The following is a 25186-nucleotide window of genomic DNA, read 5'->3' as shown; positions in this document are numbered from 1 at the left end:
CTTGAAATTCTGTAGGCAAAGTCCAAGAATACCCTTTAAGCACAAAATTGAAAAAGGTTTTGGTAGATCTGACTTCACTATTGTAATCCGGGATAGGGCATCTATATGTAAGAGTACTTTCAGTGCATGATCGCCATCTTGAAAGGGGCCATATTGAATCGCGGTCAAATATGATAAATGGCAAGGGGATCGTATGGGGTATCAAATAGCACTGGAATTTATTCCTGAATACATTTCCGTAACAAAAATTTACATAAATGTTTTCACTTCAGAGTTAAGAGCTCCTTCACCCACAGAATCAGCGATGGAATAGGCTGATGGACGATGAAACACATGTTTAATAGTACTGACGAGCAGAAAATACCAAAGGGGCTGTTCGGATATATATTAGAAAAATAAGCTGGTGCACATAAGCAAATATCGACCTATCTAGGTACTAACCTTTTGCTCTTCAGTTGTGATGATGGGGATCCACAAACAAAATGATTAGCACACAGCATCATGGAGCAGTACAAACTCTTAACAAATGTACTTTCGTCACAATGTTCATGACCACAGACACTGCATTTTCACCCCATTCACCATATACTTGCTTGATTTGCCTATACATTTCTATAGGTAGAAGATTTTGCTCATTCAACAAATTAATAACATTGTGGATTTTACACTTGGCAGAATTTTCTATTACAGACACTATTTCGAATAACTGTCAGTAAAACGAACATGTCTCAATTACAATGGCAATTATGTAGTAAACAATTGTTAGATTTAGTATTGTTGTAAATGAAGTTTGGCTTTGATATCTTTTCATTTTGTTGAGATATAAGCAATCGTTCTTTAAGAATTCATTGTTTGTGGTCCACCGAAGAAGTTACATGATAGAATTTTCATAATGAAATGCACTCTGTTGTGTATAATCAATTTTGTGCGCCAGTTCTAGAGGACATGCTTGCGTACACATGACAGAAATGTAGGAACGTCATAAGAACAATATTTGGCTTATTTACAAATGCAATGGAGATAGTGTTGCTAGTAGGAAATAGTGTCTGTGGTCATAAACATTGTGACGAAAGTGGATTTGTTAAGTGTTTTGTTCTGCTCCACGATGCTGTGTGCTAATCACTTCGTTATGGATCTCCATCATCACAATTGAATAGCAAAAGATTACTACCCACATAGGTCGATATTTGCTTATGTGCACCAGTTTTCTCTAAAATATATCCGAACAATCCCTCTGGTATTTTCTGCTTGTCAGTATTATTAAACATGTGTTTCATCATCCGCCAGCCTATTCCATCGCTACGAAACAGGTATAATTTTTTGAAGTGCTGCATTTTTCACTTTTCCATTCCTTTTTTACTACATGCATTTCACTCTCACTAAGCTCAAGACCTGATTGGTATAGTGGCTATTGTACATCAAGTAGCTACTACTGCATTAGTTAAAACCCTGCAACTACCCGCACGACCGCATTTCATAACACAAATCTAACTCGCACAGTTTTTATAAATATCCCTGTGGGTGAAAGAGCTCTTAACTCTGAAGTGAAAACATATATGTAAATTTTTGTTGCGGAAATGGATTCAGGAGTAAATTCCAGTGCTACTTGATACCCCCACATGAACCCCCTGCCACTTATCATATTTGACCGCAATTCAATATGGCGTCTTTCAAGGTGGCGATCATGAATTGGAAGTACCCCTACATATAGATATCCTATCCCGGATTACAATGGTGAAGTCAGATCTACCAAAATCTTTTTCAATTTTGTGCCGAAAGGGTATTCTTGGACTTTGCCTACTGAATTTCAAGATGGCGTTGGTGTAGCAGCTCAACGAAGCATTTGCGCATCGAGTGACTATTACTACATTGCTTAGCAACTCGAACTGAACCTTGTCACAAATTTTCATCAAAATTCAACTCTCACGGTTTATGGACCTTCCTCGTTAGAGAAACAACCACGAGATAAATCTGCAGAAATTCCATTCACTTTAAGATCAAAGAGATAGGAATTAATGCAAAGGAAACAAAAAAGAATAATACGCATCATGTAGAGACAGAAAAAGTATGGAAAGCTAAACAAACTGAGAAAAGAAGGAAACAGGGAAAGGAAAGAGCAAAAGACATGGGAATAAATTAAATTTTAACACTTAAGGATAAACAGTGTCCGTCTTTCCTCCTGCCCCCTGTATCCGTCCTGGTTTTTCTCCCTTCATAGGATAAATCTCATTCAGCATCAAACGCGAACATCAAGGAGTGTTTAACTCCTTAAAAAAAATGTAACTCAGTCCAGGCCGAGACTCGAACCCCGGACACTTAGCATAACAGTCAGACGCTGTAATCACTTACCTACACACGCTACAGCAAGTATGTTTATAAACCAGCCATTACCAGCGCTATCAAACGTCTTAAATCAGCTATTGTCGGGAGTTACCCCAGTTACACTTGAAGTTTGAACTTTATTTACGGTCTTTAGCCATCTACGGCAACAGGCCCCATGTTTTCATTAAAATAATTTGTTCTGTAGATTAAAATCAAAAATAACTTAATCTATACTCTTACTTACTGTTGTATATATATATATATATATATATATATATATATATATATATATATATATATATATATAGATAGATAGATAGATAGATAGAGAGAGAGAGAGAGAGAGAGAGGTGTATAAAAATCGGATTAATGGAGGTTAAAAGAGTGATTTCGTAACTGCAAAATGGGTCTTCAAGACGGTTGTCCCACCACTACTACCACACACACATTAGAAATAAAGCTTCGAAACGATAACTTGCACATTGTGCCCTTGATAAGTCGGTAAGGTGTCTGCTTATTGAGTAGGCAACTCGAGTTCGAACCTCGAGTACACCAATTACTTTTTCCTTCAAAATACATTTCTATATTTTTATATATGTTATTAATAATTGCTTTCTTGCATTGTTTGTAAATTATCTTAAATTAGTGAAGGTTCAGTAAAATCAAGAAGGTTAAAATACATATATATGATTGTTTTATCCGTATGTAGAGTCCAGAGATGGAGCGGGTCGGGGGACCGCGGGTTAACAAAACGTGACCCACTACAACCCCAAACCCACCAGGACCCACTCTGATTTAACAACGTATTACGACCCACACACTCATTCTGCTCAGTGCATTGTAGACAGCTTCTGAACACTGGTGAATTTGTCTACTTTCAAGGCATCCTTTTTCGTTTCATTTGTTTCTATTGACGAAAGAACTTCAGGCAATTTTAGATATTGATATTTGCAATTGTAATAATAGCAATAGGACTTATTTGAGACGCAGCCTGTGATTTCGTAGAGGAGCTAGCTACTGGGAAAAATGTTTGAATCATGTGTAATATATGAATTATTATATAAAAAATTGAATGTGACTATGTGTGCATGATCATCATATCCAAATTGCAAAGTCAAATGAAATGATTTTTGGTGTATACTTAAGCCTCAATCTCAACTAGGAAGTTATCATACATGTATCTGTTTCATTATGTTACATATTCTAAGAGGGTCCGAATTTTTGCGAAAATTTAGTATCTCGCAAGCCGTTCAAGTTGGAGAGCTGATATTCAGTATATTAACTTTTTATCTAATATAAATAAAATAAAGAGTTTGTTTGTTTGTTTGTCTGTAAGTCTGTCTGTCTGTCTGTGTGCGGCCTGGGAATCAGACGAGTGGACCGAGAGTTACAAAATTTTGGTCAGGGGTACCTAGCCCAGGCCCCAGATCAAGACGAAGCCGTTTTTTTTAAATTTCGAACCAGGGGGGTCTCAGGTGGCTTTTACCGGAACCGGCTTGGGAACCAGAAAAATAGACCGAGAGTTACCAAATTTTAGTCACAAATACCTTGGTCCACGCTCCAGATCAAAGTTAAACGTTTTTCTCAAAATTCGAACCAGGGGGTCGCAGGAGGGCGTTTACCGGGACATGTAAAAGCAGTAGAAAATTTCCGATATTAGTGTCGAATTCATAGTTCTCGCGGTCGCTGAAATCAATAATGAAGCTCCTCTCGCAATAAACTTCCAAATTCACGCTATTCGACTCCTTGCCAGGGGTCTCGGGGGGTGGCTGAAATATCGAAACATATAAAAGTAATCCAAAATGACCAATATTAGTGTCAAATACATAGTTTTCGCGGTCGCTGAAATCAATGGTGACACTTCCATTAGCAATGAATTGCAAATTTAATAACAAATATATGCGGACCGGGAGTCAGCGGCAATCGGGGGGGGGGGAAGAAATACCGAGACATGTAAAAAATAGCCCAAAATGACCGATATTAGTGACAATTCCATAGTTTTGCGCTCGCTGAAATCAATGGTGACACTTCCATTAGCGATGACTTGCAAATTCAACTACTATTGTATGCGGGCCGCGGGTCAGCGGGTAGGGGATACCGAGACATGTTAAAATAGCCCAAAATGACCGATATTAGTGTCAAATTCAAAATATTCGCGGTCACTAAGATCAATGGTGACAATTTTATTAGCGATGACTTGCAAATTCAGCTACCATTGTATGCGGACCGAGGTCACATGTGGGGGGGGGGGTTACCAAGATGTAAAAATAATCCAAAATGACAGAGATGAGTATCAAATCCATAGTTTTCGCGGTCACTGAGATCAATGGTGACACTTTCATTAACGATGACTTGCAAATTCAGGAGAAATTGTATGCGGGCCCGGGTCACCTGTGTGGGGAGGTTACCGAGCCATGTAACAATTATCTAAAATAACCGATATAAGTGTCAAATCCATAGCTTTCTTGGTCGCTGAACTCAATGGTGAAACTTAAGATCGCGTTTACTTTGAAATTTAGCCTCAATCAGCTTACGAACGGGGGCATAATAGAAGGGTCATCGAGGCAAAGCGTTTGTTTTTTTTAAATTTCGAACCAGGGGTTCTCATGGGGAGCGTTTACCGGGACCAGCCTGGGGTCTGGGCTGAGAGTTACCAAATTTAGCTTATGGGTATCTTGGTCGAGGCCGCAGGTCAAAACAATATTTATACTGTATATCGTGCTTGTCAAAAGTTCCAGAACGGCTAAATATCTCGGATAGTATGCGTTTTTTCGAAAATTTAGAAGGTACAAAAGTTGCAGGATATGAAAGGAACTATCGGAAGCTCGTGCCTGTCAAAATATGTGCGGCGCTGTGTGGGACCCAGGGAGCTCAACTTGGATTTTTCGAATGAAAACCTTTTTTTATTGCAAGTTAGGTATCTCCGAAGCAAACTAAATCAAAATATGTACCAAATTTCTCAAAAGTAAATTCCCACGCTAAGCGGGTCTGCATATCCAGGCTCCTAACTATCAAAATATTTACGATCACTCCAACCCCAATCATTTCACAAATTCAACCTGTTGTATATAAGTTATTAGGACGTAAAATTGAATGTAATTTATACGAAAAACTCTTTTATGCATTGCAAGACCTGTAACGTTCAAAAATTCACCACAAACTTATAGTCGTTTCGACATAAACAAAACAACAACAACAAAAAAAAAGTGTGGAGCAGGAAACCACTTTACACAAAAGTCAAAAGTGGGCCATTGAAGACATACGAGCTGGCCGAGCGGTTTGGGTCACTAGTCTATCAATTAGAAGTTTATGTGTTCAAACCCTGTAAAAATATTAGTTTTGTTTTTTCTTAAAAGTTTGTTCCTATTTTCATCAGAGAACCGAGAACATTTGTTTGAATAAATCTTTGGAAACTACTTTTCTCTCAAATTCGATTAGAAGCGAACATTATATGAATTGCAAATCTAACATCCACAGCTGAAAACAAAATATTAAGTATGTTCAATATTTCATTATTATCCTTTGATATGTAGTGAAAAATTAATTATAAGCATTGACAATTTCAGATTCTCCCCCGGTAATGGTCAATATATGAATGAGAGAAAACTGATAAAACATTATTAGTCCATTTGAGCATGATCGAAGATAATTTATGGCCACGAAGGGGAAATTTATGTCGACAGGGTCCCAAATTCTCCCACAGGTCAGGCCCTGAAATCATCATTGTTTGAAAGGTATCCTTAACTAATAGAATATTATATTTATTTCTCGTTCTACGTTTTGAAATGGAAAAATCATAATTTTAAAGAGAATTATAATTAAATAAACGTAAAGATTTATAGAACTAATAAAGTAAATACCCTTGTGTAAGTTATCGATTTCTAATCGGATTAAAACTCGAATATTCGTTTGCATCACACTTTAAAGTAAATCCTCTGTATATATTGTTCTTACTGGAAAGCAGGTTTAACTCCAATTACTTAATCAATATTTTTAATGATATATTTTTATTGTAATACTCTTACTATTCAATGTTGTATACACTTCATTTCCCAAAGCAAAACCTCGCAAATGTATAATTGACTAGTAAATATTATCAAATAAATTTTAATTTAGTTTACGTCAATACAGCATTTCCCGATTTGAAACTTCGTACTTTAAATAATAATAATAATAATAATAATAATAATAATAATAATAATAATAATAATAAAATCATAGCCATATCTTTATCAGAATTTCAGGCTTAATCAATAAATGAATTCAACGTGGTCTCTATTCAAAGCTCAATTTAATAGAAACACAAAGAGAAACTTCGAGAACAGGTAAAAGAAAAATGTTTCTTTGGTGGGATTGGAAGTAACCTTTAAGAGTTTTTTTTTTTTTTTTTTTTTACAAATTACAGACAAGTGCCTTAGACACTTTTTTCTTTTCTTTAAGTTAACTGATTCACCAAATGTATCTGACATATGAGTAACTTGTCTCTATTTTCTACTCGGTTATACGCGTTTTACAATCTTTTCCATAACCTTGAACGACAGGAACTCGAACACAAAATCATACACATAGGAATGACAATTAAAATTCCTAATTTCCCCCACGGGGAATCGAACCCGGGACCCCATGCACCTGATTCTCATGTGCTAGCCACTTTTTTTTTAAAACAACTTTTTTATTAACTAATAGAGTTGGATACATACGATCATTAACACAACTGCAGAACAATATAAATATATACAGCTAATAATGCACAATGTAACTCAAGGGAAGAGAAAAAAAAAACTGCTTATGGAGCATAAATACAAGTTGTACATTTTGTGCGTTTTTTTTTTTTAAAGAACGTATGTAGCATATACACAAGTTTTACAAATGACTAAAAACTCATTGGAATAACAAAGGAGTACAAATTAATTACGCATATATGGTATTGTCGAGAAAACGAGCAAAAGTACAAGTTTTCATAAAGGAGCTCATTTTGTCATAATTAGTTTGAAGATATTCAATATAAAACGAAGAATTACCTGCAGTTTCCACTGAGAGTACATGCGTAATTGTTTGCGCTATAAGCCAGGTAACAGCATTGTGTTTCGTTTTGGGATACAGAGAATATTCCGGTCGTAACAGAAGATTGACCTCGATTGAGCGACGAGGTTGGCGCATAATAAGACCCAAAAATCGCTGCAATTGGTACCAGATTTGTTTGCTGTTCACACAAGTTGTTAATCTATGACTCAAGGAATCAGCAGCACCGCAAAAAGAACATATTATATCAGCACTAAACCCACATTTATTTCGTTTTACTTTCGTATCTACAATGTCATTCACTACTATGTACCAGAAGGATTTATTTTCTGCTGTTAAATATTTTGAGTGATATTACGAAATATTATATGCCAATTGTATTCTGGTTCTCTTTCTATTAATTTGCATGGTGATAACTGTTGTAGGTGGTGCATGTACCATTGTTTACTTGTTAAAGTCAAAACATCGGGAGTTCGCTGACATTGATAGATATAGGCACACAAGACATTAGTTAAGTAAGAGCAACTGGAGGGGAGGGAAGCGATCGCCAACGGCAGTGTTGGATCGATCGTATCCAATAAATATCGTAGCAAGTGTCTAGTGGGAGAGGGTACATCTTCAACTAAGGCAGTCAAGTTACGTCTTATAAACAAACTCTCAGCCTTGAACTGCACGTGAGTCATGTTAATGCCTCCGTTCGCTACCGATAAACAGATGTCATTATAGCGAACACGAAACACACAATTGTTCCACAAAAACCAACCACAAACACTTTGTAGTTTTTTGCCTGCTGTAGAAGGCAGGGCAAAGACGTTAGCAACATACCACAGTTTACTCAAAATATAAACGTTGAGAAGTCGAGCACGAGACAATAAACATAGTGACCTACATTTATGCAAGAGACTTAAATGCCTGATTTTATTAATGACAAGGTCATAATTATATTTTACTGTTTCAACAAGATTACTCATAAATGATATTCCTAGTATTTTAATCCTCGATTGAAATGCAATGTCCTGAATTTTACTAAACTCCTCAGAATTATATATTATAAGACCGGTTGATTTTTTTCTATTCAAGAGAGCTCCAGACACTTGTTGATAATTAGCAACACTTTGCATTAAAAGGTTATAGTCATTAACAGAATGCAGGAAAACATTGACATCATCAGCATATCCACACACACGTAGAGGACGTGCAATAACATCAAAACCCTGAATCTTGCGGTTTACATCATACAAGAAGGGTGCAATAGCCAAGGTAAATAATTGTAAGCTTATAGGATCTCCTTGTCGAATACTACGAACTACTTTGATGGGAAGGGTAAGATGACCATTAATATTTAATTTAGTCACAGCGTCTTTATAGAAGAATTTAAACCATTGTATAATGCGAGCATTAAAACCAAAACCAGTCAAAACTCTCCACAAATAGGAATGCTCAATGTTATCAAATGCATTCTGAAAATCTAAATTAACAATAGCTGCGGTAATCTCACAATCTTGACATATTGTAATACAATCTCTAACATTCATTAAAATCTGATATATAGTCTTACCCTTAACTGCAGCATATTGCAAATCACCCAGCAACTTATTCATATATGGAGCTAATCTAGAAGCCAAACAACGACTAATAATTTTAACATCAGTATTTAAAAGGGAAATAGGTCTGAAATGTTCAACCATTGTTGGTTGAGGCACTTTTGGTATAAAAATAGTGACAGCAGGATTGGGTCGACAGATATGTTCGGAAGCAAAAAACCAAGCATTGACCACATCAGTAAGTGTCTGACCTATGACGGGCCAAAGTTTTTGATACAATATACCCGATATTCCATCTTGTCCGGGCGATTTTCCTGGCTTTGCAGCAAATGTTGCCAACTTTACTTCTTCAAGTGTAAAGGGCGCCGTAAAATACATATTATCATCATCTGTTATGACGTTAGGAATAACTTCAAAAATAAAATTGTCAACATCCAGTCCTCGTGATTCACCAAAAAGTTTTAAATAATGATCATAAAATACCTTTTGAATTGCAAAAACATTCTTGCAGGGATCTCCATCCGGAGTAAGAACCGTCTTGATCAGGCGGCGCTTGCCACGCCGGTTTTCTTGCAAAACGTGAGTAAGAGAACACTGTTCAGTAACATCAAACATAAGAGCCTTACTCCTAATTTTTACACCTTGAACTTGAATCCTATGAAAATCTAAGAGTTTTGCTTTATATTTTTTAACAAGGGGCAACAATGTTCTGTCGGAAAGAGCATCTCGTTGAGCCTCTAATAAACATCCGTAATAAAAATTATACAATTTCAGGCGATCACGAGAGCGTTCACCAGAGTACCATTTACAGAAGCGTACTAGGTTAGGTTTAAAATAGGTAGTCCACCATACGAGGATATTTTGATACCGTTTTGCTTGCTGTCTCCAATAGTCCCATTTACTCTGAAACAATGTAAGAAATTCCTCATCTGTTAATAGTGTTTCATTCATATGATAGTAACCACGTCCACGCACAATTTTATCACATGGAATCTTAACTTTCATCACTAAAGACAGATGATCACTAAAACAAACAGGATAACGGTATATATCAAAAAGCTGAGATTTAAGAGATTCCGTCAAATAGAATCTATCGATTCTCGAGGCACTATTCTGGCGAATCAGGGTGTACCCCAACAGATCACTGTTCCTTAGTTGCCACGCATCATACAAGGGATAATGAGAGATGAGTTCATCAAGAGAAGCACAATAATTAAACCCTGGGTCCATATCTGCTCTATTCAATACGCAATTCATATCACCCCCCAAAATGACATTGTCTGAGGCACAACTAAACGATGTCGCAACATCAGTCGCAAAAAATGTGTTGCGCGCACCACGATTATGACTTCCAGATGGGGAATACACATTGATCATAGTCATACCAAACAAATCACCTCGTATAATTCTACCACTGGAGTGACATTGTACATTCGTAAACGGTAACCCATCTTTAACCAAAATCGCAGTACCAAGACGATTATACGTTGAATTGTTATAAACGTTATATGAATCATGTACATTCACCACTTCCGGACCTACCTCTTGCAAAAAAGCCACCTCAATTTCAGATTTCAACAAAAAATCAGACAGAGCATGATACTGTGTGGGTAAAGATATTCCATTTAGATTAATACTAGCAATAGTAAGAACAATTGCCATGAAAAGGTAGGGAAGGAGACAGACTTGGTAGTACATGATGAGATGACGTAGATACGAAGTGGGAGGACTGACTCGGAAACACACTAGGAACATATCATGTCACACACACAAGAATCACTAGGTGACAGTGACACCAGAAAGTGGAGACTCTACAGATCCAGAAGCACTCTCTTCTACTGAAGTTGTTGCAACAAGCTGCAATTGTTTGGAAGCATTAGCACTAGTTTTCCTGTACAAAGCATCATTAGCTGGTTTATCAGGTTTTCTAGCAGATGAAGAAACTTTACCGTCTTTCACTGTTTTCCGTCTCTTCTTATCTTGAGAGGATCGCTCTTTAGAACTACTTTGCGAGGGAACTGAGGCTAAAACGAAGGTATGATTATAAGATGAAATGGATTTCTCACTCTCAGATGGACCACTGTCAATAGTAATAGGAACATCTGCCACATCACTTATATCGTCAGAAACACAGTCAGCAGCGTCAGCAATAGAAACCGCTGGAGGTATCGAGTCGGGTACACTAATTATAACTGGAGATGAAACAGAACCTATTGCGGGAGGCAAAGAAACCTCGACAGGTGGCTGATTATCCGAAGTATGCTCAAGTACTGGATTAGATCTACATTCAGAAGTAGCCGAAGCTACCGATGGAACATTAGCAGTGTCAGTATTCACTATCTCCGCACAAGAAGGTGACACAACTTTATCACTGTCACTAGTTAATGGGGGAAAATCCTTGTCACTAAAAGACGAAGGTAATGAAACAACAGGTTGTACACTCGTAACTGAATTAAGTGTCCGGACTAGGTTAACTTCGGTTGAAGATTGCACTATAGGTTTAGAGTTGACATTACGTCTATCACATTGGTCATATCGATGTTGAGGGCTATTACAAGCAAAACAGGTACGTTCCTGACCAAAATAAGATACTAAGTATCGTTGACCTTGGATTTCAATAGACGATGGAATTGCCTTATCTAACTGTATGTACACCAGTTTCCGCCCAGTACGCACTCGGTATCGATGTCTACTATCATAAAACTCGTCCTTGATATTTTTGACACTACCATATGGTGTCAACACTTTTAGTATTTCTTCATCGTCCAATTCACTTGGCACTAAAGATAATTTAACTAAAGTAACAGGCTTATCTGCAACTTCCACACTCACTTCATACACTCCATTTTCATCAGTATATCGTAATCCAGTACTATTATCTCGAAGTATCTGTTCACACAAAAGCTGGGATATTAACTTAACGAACACACAACGTCGGTAATTGTCTAATTCAATACTCACAACTTGGTCATTGCTTAACTTGAAATTGTCAAATATGAATTCATGTATTCTATAAGTAATTGGGCGAGTAGGCACATTACTAAAGTTTACACGCAAAGTATTAACTCGTTTCACTACCATTTAGACGATCAGAAGAATTCTAACTTGAAGTATGAAGGTATGTCGTATAAACAAGCAACAGCGCATTCCGCAGGTCTGCTCGCCACCGCTGCTACAACACGACTAGCCCAGCCACTAGACCAGTGGGGAAAGCGAGTGAAATGTATTTTGTAGTGTCTGAAGTTTATACTTATTTCACCCTGTTGTAATATGTCTATTGATTTTTTAATGTTTACCGTATTCGTTACTTTGAGGAATGATATATATTATTGATATAGGTTCTGTTACATATTCGTCCATAACTATTATATAAATTATCAGAATTATTCATGATATTCCATGGAAATTCACTGTTGCATGCACAGTAGACAGACAGTGTAATTCTAAGGTGAGTTCAACAGAGGTTATATATTCCGCCGATTATGTTTTGTTTAATAGCTATTTAGAAGAGATAGCGAAAACGAGTCTACATAATGAAGATGGAATTTCGGTAAAAGATAGAATGGTGAGGTGTATACGGTTTGGGGTTGATATGGCTGTTGTTGTAGAATCTAAAAAGAAAATTAATAAGATGTAGAAAACTTGAGAAAGGCTTGTGAAGAATATGGGATGAAAATAAATGTTAGAAAGACAAAATCCATGGTGATTGAAACGAAGCGATTGGTGCCAAATATAGAAGTAGGAGCGGGAAAAAACAACAAGTGACTAGTTTTCGATATCTGAGTACTATTATTAGTGATGATATGACATGCGAACGTGAAATAAAAGCAAGGGTAGAAATGGCGAAAAAAGCCCTTAGAATGGAGGAAATAGTATTTTGTGGGACTAGGAATAAAGTTGAAAAGAAAAAGACTCATAAAATGCTTCGTGTACTGTATTTTGCTGTATTTATAGGACATAAAGATGGACATTACACAAAAATGATGAGAAACACTTGAAGGCTTTTGAAATATGTGCGTGGAGAAGAATGGGGAGAAATAGCTGGGTCGAGAGGAAAACGAATGAGAGGGCGTTAGAAATGGAAGGAGAAAAATATTATTAAGAAGAGAAAGAGACACTGTTTGGGTTATTTGTTAAGAAGGAACTGTATCATGAGGGATGTGCTAGAGAGTATGGTGGCAGGAAAGAGAGGGACGGGACGAATTAGACTATATAGAAACAGAATTAGGCTATTGGCGATATCAAAACAGAAAAATCGTATGTGAAGATGGAGAGGTTAACAGAAGATCGTGGAGCATGGCAGTTCTCAGCTGCGGTAAGTGACCAGCTGGTAATGGCGGAATACTTCTGATATAATGATGCTGATGATGCACAGTAGAAACAGAAAGATCCACTTTACTGTAATTGCTAATACGAATCACTATGCAAATTTCTACAGGCTGTCAAAACACCTCACTCTAAAAGCTGTAGAAAACTATCTGTTACTATGCGAGGGAAAATCATAGATCAAGCAACAATGAGACAAACTGCTATTCAGATAGCTAGGGTATGAGCTGTGACGAGAAAACAGTGAAGATATTGATTTAGCGATATGAAGAAGGTAGTGAATTTTCACATCTTGTCCAAGAAGTAGGAGACCAATAATAATAATAATAATAATAATAATAATAATAATAATAATAATAATAATAATATCAGAAATTTATATTTATTTCGAGCAAGACTTTTAACTGTCATACCTAGGTGGATGTTTTTGTGTTCGTGTTCTTGTCGTTCAAGGTTAATGGAGAAGATTGTAAAACGTGTATAACCGAGTAGAAAATAGAGACAAGTTACTCATATGTCAGATACGTTCGGTGAATCAGTTAACTTAAAGAAAACAAAAAAGTGTCTAAGCCATTTGTCTGTAATTTGTAAAAAAAAAAAAACCCTCTTAAAGGTTACTTCCAATCCCACCAAAGTAACATTTTTCTTTTATCTGTTCTCGAAGTTTCTCTTTGTGTTTCTATTAAATTGAGCTTTGAATAGAGACCACGTTGAATTCATTTATTGATTAAGCCTGAAATTCTATTAAAGATATGACTATAATTTTATTATTATTATTATTATTATTATTATTATTATTATTATTATTATTATTATTATTATTTAAAGTACGAAGTTTAAAATCAGGTGATGCAATATTTACGTAAACTAAATGATAATTTATTTGATAATATTCACTAGTCAACTATACATTTGCGAGGTTTTGCTTTAGGAAATGAAGTATATACAACATTGAATAGTAAAAGTATTACAATAAATATATATTATTAAAAAATATTGATTAAGTAATTTTAGTTAAACAGGCTTTCCAGTAAGAATTATATATACACAGAGGATTTACTTTAAAGTGTGATGCAAACGAATATTCGAGTTTTAATCCGATTAGAAATCGATAACTTACACAAGGGTATTTACTTCATTAGTTCTATAAATCTTTACGTTTATTTAATTATAATTCTCTTTAAAATTATGATTTTTCCATTTCAAAAACGTAGAACGAGAAATAAATGTAATATTCTATTTGTTAAGGATACCTTTCAAACAATGATGATTTCAGGGCCTGACCTGTGGGAGAATTTGGGACCGTGTCGACATAAATTTCCCCTTCGTGGCCATAAATTATCTTCGATCATGCTCAAATGGACTAATAATGTTTCATCAGTTTTCTCTCGTTCATATATTGACCATTACCGGGGGAGAATCTTCTGAAATTGTAAATGCTTATAATTAATTTTTCACTACATATCAAAGGATAATAATGAAATATTGAACATACTTAATATTTTGTTTTCAGCTGTGGATGTTAGATTTGCAATTCATATAATGTTCGCTTCTAATCGAATTTGAGAGAAAAGTAGTTTCCAAAGATTTATTCAAACAAATGTTCTCGGTTCTCTGATGAAAATAGGAACAAACTTTTAAGAAAAAACAAAACTAATATTTTCTACAGGGTTTGAACACATAAACTTCTAATTGATAGACTAGTGACCCAAACCGCTCGGCCAGTTCGTATGTCTTCAATGGCCCACTTTTGACTTTTGTGTAAAGTGGTTTCCTGCTCCACACTTTTTGTTGTTGTTGTTGTTGTTTTGTTTATGTCGATACGACTATAAGTTTGTGGTGAATTTTTGAACGTTACAGGTCTTGCAATGCATAAAAGGGTTTTTCGTATAGATTACATTCAATTTTACGTCCTAATAACTTATATACAACAGGTTGAATTTGTGAAATGAAATTTACTTTTGAGAAATTTGGTACTACTCAAAGTTATAGGATGTAAGTACCAGGCGAGTAAATTAAATAACATGCAATGCAGGAAAATTACATAAAGATTAACATATTATACAGTAATTTCGCCCTGTATATTCAAAAGTATGTTAATAATAATAATAATAATAATAATAATAATAATAATAATAATAATAATAATAATAATAATAATAATAATAATAGTTGTTGTTGTTTGTGGCAAGGCAATATCTTCCTCAATTCGTCCTCAAACGTAATGATTGTAACGCCATATCTCCCTTACAAACAAAATATTAGCAATTTATATCGAGAGAACGGGAAATTGTAGAGTGATGGGAGCAACGTTGGATAGTAAGCACTCATAGTACTCAGAAAAATAAGCGATTTCAATGCAAAACGAACGAAGAGTCATTGTCATGGATAGTCATGTAGCCACGGCAGAGCCGTCTTTACGCAAAATGTCAATAACTTATATCGAGAGAACAGGAGGTGATAATGAGATGGCAATAACGTTGGACACCGTGGACCCATAAGGCGCATCGAAAAAATTGGGGGGGGGCGCCAGCTAGCCTTACTTATTTCCACATAATAATATAAAATTATATTGTCGAAATACACACACGAGTTAGCTAGCAATATTTCATATTATTATTATTATTATTATTATTATTATTATTATTATTATTATTATTATTATTATTATTATTATTATTATTATTATTGACAGTGTCTTTTCATTACGTGTGCATGTTTGACATGAAGCCAAAGAGAAGATCCATCATTCGTAGAAAGAATAAGAATAGTCAGTTACTTTAACTGTGAACGATGCCGAAAAATACGAAAAGAGTGACTGCCTGTAGCGAAAATAAACAATACTTTCTCTCAAATGGATAAAGAATCAAGCCAAGATAGATTGGAACTCACATGGTCGGCGCGAACAGCCAGTTCATTGCCTACTTTTTCTTTAACTGACTCACCGAACGTGTTTTAGTAACTTACTTATTGCTAATTTTACTTCCTTCACTCGTTTACCTTGCTTTTTCTAATAACTTATAACGACGGGGACACGAACACAGAAACATCGACGACAGTTAAAAATCATAGATGCTCTCCCGCCGGGAATCGAACCCGGGACACCATACACCAAAGGCGCACGTGCTATCCACTAGACCAGCAGGGAGGGCACTGCTCACTCCCTGTGTCGTTAGGGATTACGACCACTGTATTGCCAGCTATCACTTCTGTCGGTTGTATACTACGATCACATGTTTCTTCTTTGCTGGAAGAGTTAAACCTACATTCTATGTAATACATGAGGTATTTAGACCTACATGCTCTTCATATAATGTAATAAAAGGGTCATGCTGGGAATAAGAAAAAGAACATTCCTTGGACAAAACGGAAACTATTGGCATCAGAAATATTTACCTACGAGGCATGCGCAGTAGTATATTTCGGAATAGTTACTGTTTAGTTCAGTAAACGAAGAAAGGGGTATAAAAAAGCAAATATTTCGCGTCAACGAGACCGACCAGAGTTGACAGAGGCGAAAGCAGATGTGTAGTAATGCAACAACTTGGTTAAATTCATATTTGGTTCTTTATTCTGTAGTAGATCGTATCACAACTTTACGGGAGAGCAAAGAAAGACTTACTGACGCTGTCATATAGTAAGCTTTAGTAACACGATCATATAGACACAAATGGATGTAACTGTGAGTACTACAACTTGGATTTAACGAAAGCCGTTTAGATATTCAGTGGTTTGCAGGGTTGTATAAGACACAAAAAGATAAGACACAATACAATTCTTCATACCTCAGCTTCCAGTAACTGGGTACATGCAATTTCTGGTTAGATACTGTATCTGCTGTTGGATTTTAACACATGATGTATTGCAGGATACAAAATGTTTTGCATTACTTGTTTGTTTGTAGACAGCTACTAGCTTAGTGTTGTGAAAGGTTGTGTATAAACTAGAGATAGCCAATTCCGGAATTATTACTTTCCGGACTTCCGAAGGTAAAACCGGAAAAATTCCGGAATTCGGAAAATTCCGATTTTGGAATAATTCCGGAATTCGGAAAAATCCGAAATTTAGACATTTCTGATTTCGTTAACATTCCGGAATTCGGAAAAATCCGGATTTTTTCGAAATCCGGAGTTTTTCTCAATTCCGGACTTTTCTAAATTCCGGATTCTTCCCGAGTTCCGGAATTCTTCTCAATTGGGAAGTTTAACTGAATTCCATATTTTTCCGAAATCCGTAAAGTGAAAGTTCCGCTTCCAAAAAATGAATTTATTTTGGTTAATATGAAATGTGGCGGAAATAAATCTTTGACCAGGTAATGGCCACTGCTTTGAAAGAAATAGAGAGTATGAGAATTCAAACTGTCATATTTGTAGTTTCGTGTGGAGAAAAAACAAACTTGTGAACCAACGGTTTAAGAAAAACTCAAGTTATTAATGAAAGCTTTGCCGACATAATAAAAGAAATACGAAAGATATTTCGAATCGAAGAAATATAACACACAAGTTTGCAAGCGGATGCAAAGAAACCTAACGTAACCAGACTAAAGACAGATCGTTTACCGCGCAGCGATCAAGGTCAAGCTGTTTTCGAGGTCGAGTTTCGAGTTGAGTCGAGTTTGATAATGGCTCGTTCGCTCGTTCAGCTCGTTTTAGCTCGTTTTGAAATAATGGCCTGATTAGACTGGAAAGCGAAAGCCATGAGAAATGTAAGCAGTAATGTGGAATACTTTTAGTGTAGCTCACGACAAGGGTGCGTCTCGTCTCGTAATTTTAGTGCATCTCGTGGTTCAATTTCAGTGTATCTCGTCTCGTAATTTTAGTGCATCTCGTGGGGCAATTTCAGTGTATCTCGTCTCGTCTAGATAACGAGAAGACAAGAGTTTTTTTATTATTATTACGAGACAACTTCAAATGTAATCACCAATATAAGTATATACTGCAGTTCTTAAAATCAAGGCTGAGACCTGCACGGTCGAATTCTTGAGCCCAAGCAGAAGACCAACTCGGGTAGTGATATCAACCGGCTCGGCTCGTATCAACTGAGCGAACCGCTCGAGTCGGCTCGTTTGGGATGAGCCGATGCCCTGAGCCGGCTCAGTTGGAACGAGCCATCGACTCAGCTCAATTGAGCCGATGGCTCGAGCTTTCTCGGTTGGGATGGGTCCCCTACTCGGCTCATGTGAACCGGTTCAAGCCAGCTAAGTTGAAACTAGTCCATCGGCACGTTTCGATTCAGCTCAACTAAGCCGATGGCTCAAATCGGCTCGGTTGGGTGACCTGTTGGCTTGGCTCACTTCTCGGTTCGGTTCGATAGTGAATGAGCTGTAAGCCGAGCCGCTCGAGCCGTTGAGAAGCCTAAACCCGGTCCCAGATGTTTTGAATATGTTTGGCTGAAGCCTATAACTTTTAACAATTTTTGACTCGAGCCAAAATACTTGCCCCTTCGGAACTCAAACCCAGAACGTGACCAATGTCCTTCCCTCCTGAAGACTTCTCGACGACCGAGATCGACAGTCAATTAGCTTTTAATATTCAGATACAAACCGCATATCTTTTAAAGATTATACACGGTGTTGATATAATAATAATAATAATAATAATAATAATAATAATAATAATAATAATAATAATAATAATAATAAAAATTTTAAACTTGCCTGAAATAACTGTAATAAATATAACTGAATATCACGCAACAGTAAGGCATATAATAAACTAATTTTTAGGATATGCAGAGGTAAATATAAAAGCATTGCTACAAAATACCTACACAGAGCATAATTCAATAAGCTCTGAAATATAATGTAACGAAATAGCCTATGAGATTCAGTCTACAGGGCAATTGTTACTTAAAGAATGGACATACACTATTTCGAGAATCGAGACAAGAGGGGAAATGTTTACGATACTTTTCGTCTCGTCTCGATTCTCATCTCCAAAGAAAGACGAAAATTTTGAGTTAGCCTTGACCCGTCTCGAATGTAAAATGTTAATTCTCATGTTATTTTATTTGTTTTAGAAACGAGATGAGAAACTCCTCTTCTCGTGAGCAACATTAATCCAAACCGAAATATTCTTTCCAAATGTCACGTTTCTGCTTGTAATGGTATGACCTGAGCAATAATTAGCTACTAGCTTTTAATCTTCTACGAGATAATAATAATTATTATTAGTTTATAATTATTACTATTATTATTCCTGAAGATTTGATAGTTCAAGTATTGAAACATCCGAGTATTCAAATATCTGAATATAATAAAACGTATGTTATCGCCGATCAATCGCCATCAAAAATCCTAAAGTAAAAAAAATTACAATATACATTCGCACAAGCACCTTGACCACTGAACCGCGATCGCTACGCGGTAAAAGATTCGGTTTTAGTCTGGTTACGTTAGGTTTCTTTGTCTCCGCTTGCAAACTTGTATGTTATATTTCTTCGATTCAAAATGTCTTTCATATTTCTTTTATGAAGTCGGAAAAGTTTACATTAATAACTTGAGTTGTTCTTAAACCGCTGGTTCACAAGTTTGTTTTTTCTCCACACGAAACTTCAAATATTTCAGATTGAACTCTCATACACCCCATTTCTTTCAAAGCAGTCGCAATTACCTGGTCAAAGACTTATTTCCGCCACGATTCATATTAACCAAAATAAATTCATTTTTTGGAAGCGGATTTTTCACTTTACGGATTTCGGAAAATTATGGAATTCAGTAATTTCTAAATTCCGGATTTTTCCGAATTCCGGAATTATTCCAAAATCGGAATTTTCCGAATTCCGGAATTTGTCCGGTTTTACTTTCGGGAGTCCGAAAAGTAATAATTCCGGAATTGGCTATCTCTAGTTTATACAGAACCTTTCAGAACACTAAGCTAGTAGCTGTCTACAAACAAACAAGTAATGCAAAGCATTTTGTATCCTGCAATACGTCATGTATTAAAATCCAACAGCAGTTTCAGTATCTATCCAGAAATTGCATGTATCTAGTTACTGGAAGCTGAGGTATGAAGAATTTTATTGTGTCTTATCTTTTTGTGTCTTATACAACCCTGCAAACCACTGAATATCTAAACGGCTTTCGTTAAATCCAAGTTGTAGTACTCACAGTTACATCCATTTGTGTCTATATGATCGTGTTACTAAAGCTTACTATATGACAGCGTTAGTAAGTCTTTCTTTGCTCCTCCGTAAAGTTGTGATACGATCTACTACAGAATAAAGAACCAATTATCAATTTAACCAAGTTGTTGTATTACTACACATCTGCTTTCGCCTCTGTCAACTCTGGTCGGTCTCGTTGACGCGAAATACTTGCTTTTTTATACCCCTTTCTTCGTTTACTGAACTAAACAGTAACTATTCTGAAATATGCTACTGCGCATGCCTCATAGGTAAATATTTCTGATGCCAATAGTTTCCGTTTTGTCCAAGGAATGTTCCTTTTCTTATAATCAGCATGACCCTTTTATTACATTATATGAAGAAATGAAATGTCGACTAAAAGCAGGGAATTCGTGTTACTATTCGGTTCAAAATCTCTTGTCGTCGCGAATTCTGTCGAGGAATTTGAAGCTTAAAATATATAAAACGATAATCATGCCTGTTGTTCTGTATGGTTGCGAAACATGGTCGCTTACTCTGAGGGAAGAACATAGACTGAAAGTATTTGAGAACAGGATCCTGAGAAGAATATTCGGACCCAAGAGGAACGAGAATGGGGAATGGCGGAAGCTTCATAACGAGGAACTACATAGTTTATACGGTTTACCCAACATTGTTAGCGTCGTGAAGTCTAGGAGGCTTAGGTGGGCAGGTCATGTAGCTAGAATGGAAGAAAGTAGAAACGCTTTCAAAGTCTTGACTGGTAGACCCATAGGAAAACGACCATTAGGAAGACCTAGGCGCAGATGGGAGGATAATATTAAGATGGATCTCGCAGAGATAGGAATACAAAGTAGAAACTGGATCCAATTAGCTAAGGATAGAAGTCAGTGGAGAGCTTTTGTGAACGCGGCACTGAACCTCCGGGTTCCGTAGGCCATAGAGTTAGTTAGTTAGTTATATGAAGAGCATGTAGGTCTAAATACCTCATGTATTACATAGAATGTAGGTTTAACTCTTCCAGCAAAGAAGAAACATGTGATCATAGTATACAACCCACAGAAGTGATAGCTGGCAATACAGTGGTCGTAATCCCAAACGACACAGAGGGTGAGCCGTGCCCTCCCCGCTGGTCTAGTGGCTAGCACGTGCGCCTTTGGTGTATGGTGTCCCGGGTTCGATTCCCGGCGGGAGAGCATCTATGATTTTTAACTGTCGTCGATGTTTCTGTGTTCGTGTCCCTGTCGTTATAAGTTATTAGAAAAAGCAAGTTCAACGAGTGAAGCAAGTAAAATTAGCAATAAGTAAGTTACTAAAACACGTTCGGTGAGTCAGTTAAAATAAAAGGTGGACAATGAACTGGCTTTTCGCGCCGTCCATGCAAGTTCGAATCTATCTCTGCTTATTTTTTTATTCATTTGAGAAAAAGTATTGTTTATTTTCGCTACAGGTAGACACTCTTTTTGTATTTTTCGGCATCGTTCACAGTTAAAGTAACTGACTATTCTTATTCTTTCTACGAATGATGGATCTTCTCTTTGGCTTCATGTCAAACACGCACACGTAATGAAAAGACACTGTCAAAATAATAATAATAATAATAATAATAATAATAATAATAATAATAATAAATATCACTAGCTAACTCGTGTGTGTATTTCGACAATATAATTTTATATTATTATGTGGAAATAAGTAAGGCTGGCTGCCCCCCCCCCTAATTTTTTCGATGCGCCTTATGGGTCCACGGTGTCCAACGTTAATGCCATCTCACTATCACCTCCTGTTCTCTCGATATAAGTTATTGACATTTTGCGTAAAGACGGCTCTGCCGTGGCTACATGACTATCCATGACAATGACTCTTCGTTCATTTTGCATTGAAATCGCTTATTTTTCTGAGTACTATGAGTGCTTACTATCCAACGTTGCTCCCATCACTCTACAATTTCCCGTTCTCTCGATATAAATTGCTAATATTTTGTTTGTAAGGGAGATATGGCGTTACAATCATTACGTTTGAAGAAGAATTGAGGAAGATATTGTCTTGCCACAAACAACAACTATTATTATTATTATTATTATTGTTATTATTATTATTATTATTGTTGTTGTTGTTGTTGTTGTTGTTGTTTTATTTACCACTAATATTGCCTACCTTTATTTGCAATGCAATGTGTTACTAAAAAGCAAATCAAATAACACTCCTCGCCATTCACGCCCCAGAACTCGAAATACATGATTTACAGTTCTCTGTGTTAGAGGAAAGCACATTTATTATATTATTCTTTCAAATAACACGTTTCACAAGTTACTTAACTTTCAATGTGTAATTTCTTATCATCACTAACAATCATCTTGTCCCGATACGAAAATAACCCCCTCCTGCAAAAAAAAAAAAATCCTGACCGTAGCAAAAGGGCGTGAACCTTCTTTAGGCGATTAATCGGGTCCAATATTTCAATAAGTCTGTGCTCACAAGTTTTTAAGAGTTTGAAGGGCCGCCATTTTGAACATTTTCGTCTGATTATTCTGGTTAACGAACTCATCAAGATATTTGAACAATTAATGTTTGTGCCAAGTTTCGTCTCAATCTGCTGAAAATTAGGGTGGTTATGGCATTCACAAGTAGCGTTACAGATAGATAGATAAATAGACACACAGAGGGAGAGAGAAAAAGTGTTTTGCTCCCTTTTCGCACCCGTGGTGCGTCAGAACTAAACCGGGCCCCTTTGCGAAACTATTGACCAGCCTAACCTAAACAGAAACCTCTTACTTGCTAACGTAGAAACGTGGTCGGGAGGTGTAAGGCATGTAGAAATTGTATTTTTAATAACCATGAGTATGGTCCACTTCCATGTTTTTCTTTTTACTTTTTGCAGCTACATCGGAACGTTCAATTTTTATTCTTTACTAATTGCAAATGGTGTTTACATTCAAAATATGGGGAATTTTGGTGGCATTTGTTCGGATATTCTTCTGTTTTGAAATGAAGAAAAGAATAAAAGCAATACGCAAAGACAAAAAGTATTATCAGTACTAAACATTACCAATAATAATTGCTACGAAAAACTAAATACGACCTCTTTTAGCATCTCTCATGAACTGCATGTATTATTAACAAAAAAATTTTAAAAAAGTCCTCGCTGAAGATTCGAACTGGCGACCTTTGCATTTGTAAGCCAGCACCTTAACCACTACACCAAGGTCATGGCATGGTGAACGCTTAGTTGTCGGTGTCTTTGTTATGTTTGTGTTTTATGTTCCCAGTTCAACAATTTTTACTCTTTTTTTCTAAGTTTAACAGCTGTTTCTGGCTTTCTCTTTCGGTGTCGTCCTTTATTTACACTATGCACTATTCGTATTCACAGCTTGTGCCTTGTGCAATGTCTTATTGAGATTAAACTTTTCTTTTTGTCCCTCAGTAAACATTTGATTGATTTAATTCTCATACTCTCCACGGATGGAGCGCAGGAATGCCAGACTCGAAAAATAGGTGTGCATTTACTTTCCTGACAGATAATACACTTTGGTGTAAATATCATTACAGGAAGAACATTAGCGGTTCGCTCCAAACATCAGGGCTGAACTTAGTAATACCAACTTATTTGATTTATGATTTCCTGTGGGAAGATCGTGTAGAGATAACATGGTGAAATTCTGAGTAATACAGCTAATCAACATAGGTCCAAATTCTTTTAAACTCAAAGGTTTTTTTTTTTTTCTTTTTACAAAACGGTCGTGAAAAATCGAAGAGTTACTTCTCATACTAAAGGATTAATCCTTGAGAGGGTGGAATCACATATCTGGTGAAGATGACTTACGAATGTTGGTTGAAAAAGGACAAACAACATCTACGGAAATTACCAGTGCCGTTCAAAACTTCACTGATCTGAAGTATCCTGTTTTCATGTTATTGGTCTTAGAAAGAATCACTGCACAATTTGTTAAAAATTAATTTTCGGTAGAGTAATCTGTGGGGGTATCGGTATCATCAGGGGCGGATTTTAATTTTGAGTATGCCCGCTCCCTCACTTATGGATACATACACACATTTGATTGATTAATGAGAGGAGGAAATAAATTTTACGGAGTGGTTGATGCTATTTGTTAAATAATTATCTACATTAATATAAAAAGTGGAAAGTATATTTACTCTTTATCGTATCTTTTCGCGTTGAATTTTTTTCTAAATTCTTGGGTAGCCCCGTGCCTACACTCTAAAGCCGCTACTGAGTATCATGCTTGGCTTCCAACTAGAAAACTTCCATTCGATTCCACAACAGGTAACGTATTTTTTCGCATAAAATAATGGCTGCACGGAAGGTGAATGATCAATATTCTTTGCTCAAAGTTCTCTATCTAGAGATGAGAGCAAGAATCATGTATCGTGGTGGATTTTCTGTTTCATAAGTAGGTGCATCTTTTTTTCCATGGATATTATCTTTTGCCCCTTGAAGCGATGGAAAATATGAGAAAATCATTTCGCGTAATGTAATTGACCTTTAAAACTTTTAAAGCCGTGGATCCAAGTAAAACAACAAAACATATTACGTTTGCAAATGCAATTTACACAACAAATAACACGAATAGTGTGACAAGCAGGGAAAACAGAGAAACTGCTATACGTTAAGACGAGACAAACAAAAATCCTAAACTGAACGTTTAAAGTATATAGCAAGAAAACAGACACCTGAGAGTGTGGTGTAGTGAGTAACGTTCTATCCTACCAATCAGCCGATCCATGTTCGAATCTTCGGCAAGTGCCTTTTTTTTCGTCGAAGAACAGCCGTTATTTGTAATATTTACTCTTTTTACTTTTCATCAAAGGAACAGCCAGTACTTGTAGTATTTTTTTCTCTTTTCGTC

Source organism: Thermobia domestica, chromosome 6 (genome assembly GCF_964235325.1).
Source record: "Thermobia domestica chromosome 6, izTheDome1.hap1.1, whole genome shotgun sequence".
NCBI classification, from domain to species: Eukaryota; Metazoa; Arthropoda; class Insecta; order Zygentoma; family Lepismatidae; genus Thermobia; species Thermobia domestica.
Note: the sequence above shows the minus strand (reverse complement) of the source record.